Below are 5,566 nucleotides of genomic sequence, written 5' to 3'. Positions count from 1 at the left end.
ATCGTGCCTTGACGCCGGGTATTGTGTTACAATTCTTAGAATATTGCAGCCTCTGGCCTGGGTCATTCGCACAAGGGCTCATTTTTGTACCTAAATACTTCCTGTATGAACACTGTACCCAGTAATTTTAAGTTCAGTCTAGACAATGCAGCGGAACAGTCAACAAGTATATTCAATCACCGCTGTATTTGTAATAGTTTGAAGATATTAATATAGATTTATACCAATCACAGTGGTTTTATTCAGTAATATTCAAAATTGGAAAGGTTATCGTCAGATAACAATTATTTATTTACAGTCCGCTTTTTATATTAATTACTGATGGTAGCCAGCCCAACCAGAAAACATTTTGACAAAATTTTACCTGCATTTTTACCAGATTCGAGGGTTCACTCAGCTTACTAACTTAAAAGTAACTTATTAAAACTGATAGAACTATTATAATATTTAACGACAAAATATTTAATTTCTGACGTGAAGATACTCATGTGAGTTCGCTCATATATACGGATATGCCTATATGTATTGATGTATGTGTGTAAAAAAGGGCACTTTTACGCCATTTTTTTTTTCAAAAATTACGTAATTATTACGAAAATGCTATTTGACGGTCAAAAATGTTCATTAGACATACGCACATCAAATTATACGATATTTTTTAGAGATTTTAATAATGTGTACATATTTTGGTGTTTTGTACCAAGATTTTTAATTTTAAAGTTTACGTATATGGTTCAAACAAATGTCCTCGACATTCTCGACAGTATGGAATAACCATTTGTATGATTGAAAAATCATTCGGTTCGTACTCGACCGCGAGGCGTTTTTGCAAAAGGCATTTTTGCCGCTTCGGAGGTATGGAGCGCAAATGGTATAAAAACAGTTATGCAGTTTTTGAGAGAAAGGATCATAGATAAATATGTATAAAGGAAATGATCATCCGATTAAATTAATTAAAAAAACATTTTGCTTGAGTAGGCGGTGTGCAAAAAATGTTTTTAGAAAATTTTGTAACTTTAAAATTTAAAACTAACAATTTCTCACAAAAACTTGAGAATATTTCAAAATATTGAAGAAATTTCTAAATTAACAAAAAAATCAAATTAAAAAAGGAACAAATTTCTTGTAAAGATGCATACGCTTGTCGCCCAATTTAATATGCACTTAAAAAGTTACAGTATGTATTTATAATAAATAATCTATTTGAAATTATTCAATTATTATTTACATTTCTCGAATGCTTAATTACGGTACGGAAAGTTCCAGCAATTTGCCTTAAGGCACGATGCCAACTAGTTAAGCCTAAACATTGCGATTTTCAACTGAATTTTCGCCAACACATTTATAATATCTCTAATTATATTAAATATAGTGCACGATACAATTGATTGCATGCCCTAAAAATGTAGCTCATTCTTCCAAAATTGATTTACATGATTTAACCAATTTTTGTAGAACTGTTTAAACGTGCACTAATTAGTGCTTGAATTTTATCGCCATGTTAATTTTCATGAAAAATGCCGAAATATTTTTTTATTAAACCTAATGAATTATTCTGTGAAATATAAGCATCTGCTATAAAAAAATACTACCACGATTACGTAAATCATGTACACGCTAGATATTATTAACTTCCTGTAGGGTAAGTTATAGTAATGAGCCGAAAATCGAAAATGAAAATTTCGAAAAAAGTTTCAGAGGTTTCTGAACATTTTGACATACCTCAGAAAAAATGGATGTGCGTGTGTATGTTTTGTGTGTCCGCATTTTTTCGTTCACGTTTTCGGGCGCACGGATCAACAGACTTGAATCATTCGAGTAGAAAATAAAAATCGTGTTTTTAAGAGAACAGAGCATCTGTTTCGAAATGAAATACAAAAAATTACGAAAAGAATCGTAATGATGGGGAGAAGTGGTGATTAGATTGTGGCAACTAGCTGTAAGTGGAATTCTGTCTTAAGGCAATTAAGGCATCGTGCTTTAAGGCAAATTACTGGAACTTCCCGTACCAAATATTATTATTTTTTCAAAAACGATTAACATGTTTGAAAAAATTTTACCTAAAGAAATAGATTTTTGACAAACTAGGAATTTGGCAAAAAATTACTTTTTTAAAGAAATTTTTTTTTGAAAAAAAAATATTTTTTTTATTTTGACATATTTTGGAAATTCTGAACTTTTTTTCAAAGCAATCGTACAGCTTTAACAGCATGGAGACGAAATATCGAAGCGCGTAAGCGCCGCGTCGCCGTCTAATGGATAAGCATTGGTACGGAACCCATAGGAATGCAAACAAAATTTATACTTATTGCTAAAATCTCTATAAAATATCTGATAATTTGATGTGCATATGTCTAATGATCATTTTTGACCGCCAAATGGCTCAGTTTTTTTACTTTTTCCCCCATATCTCCAAAGTGTTGCACCCGCCTTTCCAGTTAAACAGTAAATTTAAACAGTTCTTCATTTAATCAATACAAATAAAATGTTTTTTGAATTATTCAAATCGGACGCTCCGTTCTCTTAAAAACTGAGTTACCGTTTTTGGCACTTTTTGCCCCATATCTTTGGAACGGCTAGACCTGCCTTTGCCAAAAAGTAATCAGCACGTTTCCTTGACAATACGAATCGAATGTTTTTTGAATTATTCAAATCGCTTCATCCGTGTTCCCGAAATCGTCGACGAAAATTTGTATCCGCACACACACACATACACACACACACACACACACACATACATCCATTTTTTCTAAGGTATGCCAAAATGTTCAGAAGGTTTTAAAACGTAAAAATATATTAAAATTTTCATGTTCGATATTTTGCGATTATTATAACTTGCCCTACGGGAAGTTAAAAAGGTCTATATGCGTTTCGGAGATACGGAGCTCAATTTGCAAAAAATGGCCGTTTTTGAGAGAACTAAGCATGCGATTTGAACGATTTAAAAAACTTTATGTTTGTGTTGACGAAACGATTGCTTTTGGAACGGGACGATGCCATACACTATAGTTATATTATATTTGGCGTTTCAATTTCATCATATCCGTTGGGGGTCAACAGTTATCTTCCGGAAGTTTTTCACTTATTTGTCATTAATTGAATAAAAATATCGATTTACCCATTAAACAACAAATCGTGTCAACTCGATCCAAATAATATTATTTGATTTGATCAATAACGAATCAGTTTATACCATAACGGACATGCGTCCTATTTTCAGTTTCTTTCGTTCAATTTCCCATTAAGTAGCCGCTTCTAAAAAGTTTTACCTCAAAAATCATTTGTTATATAGATGTGCAAATTTGAAAAAAATTAATATAAGGATTATCATGATTTCAACAATTAAGATTAAAAATACTAACTGTTTAAACACCAACTACCAATTTGACAATTATTCACACTTTAGTCAGCGAGTTTGTTCTTCTTTTTAACATCCCGAAGTTTATGTTTATGTTTATGTTTTCATAAAAAAAAAAACCGATTCGCTAAATTTATATTTTCAAGCCTTTCTGAATCGAATGGAACTGCATGCAATTGCAGGAATGGAACTGCTTCGCGTCCGAACGAACTGCATGCAATTGCAGGACTATTAGCGTTACGCGCGGGTGTACTGGCTCCGGTTTTTTCAATTTTCCAATGTGTTCCACCAAATTGATTTGAACAATATTTATAGTACTAAAAGAAAAAACAATAGGCTTTCGAATAACGTTAATTAGAAGGTGGTCCAACTAAGCGCACTAGCGAAAAACTTCAATTGAAAAATTGTTTTATCTTTTTCAGCTAATAATAAATGATTATTTGACATCGATTGTTCTACAAAATGTAGCCTAAGCCAATATGAATAGAACCACGTAAATTTTTTTTCGATATCTCTTATGATTACGCCAAAAAGTGAGTTTGAAAAAAGGGGCCACTTTCACATATTTTCAATGATATCTCGGCCATAAGGTGAGATACAAAGTTGAAAATTGGTATATCGGTTTTTATGAAATAGACCTATGAAATGACGTATAAATTATTTAAATACCAGGGTGGGGCCGATTCTGTATGGCAAAGCGCCCATACCCAATTTGGAAAAAGTATGTGTGTGTGTGTGAACAGATTTTTTGCCGTAAATCGACGTTTTCTCTCAAAAAACGGCTGGACCGATATCAAAAATGTAAAAGCCATTCTATGTGTCTCAATGAGGACTATTGTTTGTCAGTTTTGTGCGACGATCGGCCAAGCCTTTCTGCTTTATAAATAGCAGAAAAGTGAAAAAAAATTTGTCCACATTTTAGCCCCCGAATCTGAATCGATTTTGAAAATTTAAAATCCGTTCGAAAGATATTGGTTGGGAATCGTGCTAATTCGTTTTTGGTAGAGATCGGCCGGGCGGTTTTCTTGTAATAAAGTGTTAAACAAATTTTTTCGACTATTTTTTTTAATGGTAGATACCATAGTCTTAAAGAGATCATATAATATAGATTATTCTAAAATATTACGGTCCTACGACAAATCGTTTAATTTTAAAAATTTGGCAAAGTTTGCAAAAATTAGTATCGTTTTGTGGCGTTTGTCAAAATTAGAACTTTCATCGACGTTTGCTTAAAACCGCCTGAACCGATTTCAAAAATTTAAAAGCCAATCGATGTATTTCAATGTGGATTATCTTTTCTCGGTTTTGTGCGACGATAGGCTGAGCCGTTTCTTTACAAATAGCAGAAAAGTGAAAAAAAAAATTGTCCACGTTTTAGCCCCCAAATCAGAATCGATTTTGAAAATTCAAAATCCGTTCGAAAGATATTGGTAGGGAATCATGCTAATTTGTTTTTGATAGAGATCAGCCGGGCGGTTTTCTTATAATAAAGTGTTAAACAAATTTTTTCGACGATTTTTTTTAACGGTAGATACCATAGTCTTAAAGAGATCATATAGATCATTCTAAAATATTACGGCCGTACGACAAGTCGTTTAACTTTAAAAATTTGTCAAAGTTTGCAAAAATTAGTATCGTTTTTGTGGCGTTTGTCAAAATTAGAACTTTCATTGACGTTTGCTTAAAAACGCCTGAACTGATTTAAAAAATTCAACGACGTATTTCAATGTGGAATATCTTTTCTCGGTTTTGTGCGACGATAGGTTGAGCCGTTTCTTTACAAATAGTAAAAAAGTGAAAAAAAATCGTCTACTTTTTAGCTCTCAATTCTGAATCGATTTTTAAAAAAATCAAAAACTTTCCCAAAAATATTGTTTGGGAACGAATCTGATTAGTTTTAGGTGAAAATCTTTTTATGGTTTTATAGATCATACTAAAATTCCATTGGAAATCGCAATGTTTAGATTTGACGATAACTTTATTTTCAAAATAAATAGTAGAAAATTTTATCTAAATATCTAAATACCAATTTCGGTTGATTAAGTCAATTATTACACATTTCGGGAAGTTCGTGCAACTGGCCTCAAGGCTAAAGATCACTTTCAACTAGTTTCAATTTAGCACACACAAGGAACATAATACATTTGGGTACTATTAAGAGTTAACGTGCAACAAATGAGACATTGGACTCTACACCAAATACATCAT

Source organism: Ctenocephalides felis, unplaced genomic scaffold, assembly GCF_003426905.1.
Source record: "Ctenocephalides felis isolate EL2017-DRISC unplaced genomic scaffold, ASM342690v1 CF-g0.4_SCAFFOLD_01492, whole genome shotgun sequence".
Taxonomy (NCBI): domain Eukaryota; kingdom Metazoa; phylum Arthropoda; class Insecta; order Siphonaptera; family Pulicidae; genus Ctenocephalides; species Ctenocephalides felis.
The sequence above is the reverse complement of the archived record's forward strand: the minus strand, read 5'-3'. Positions refer to the sequence as shown.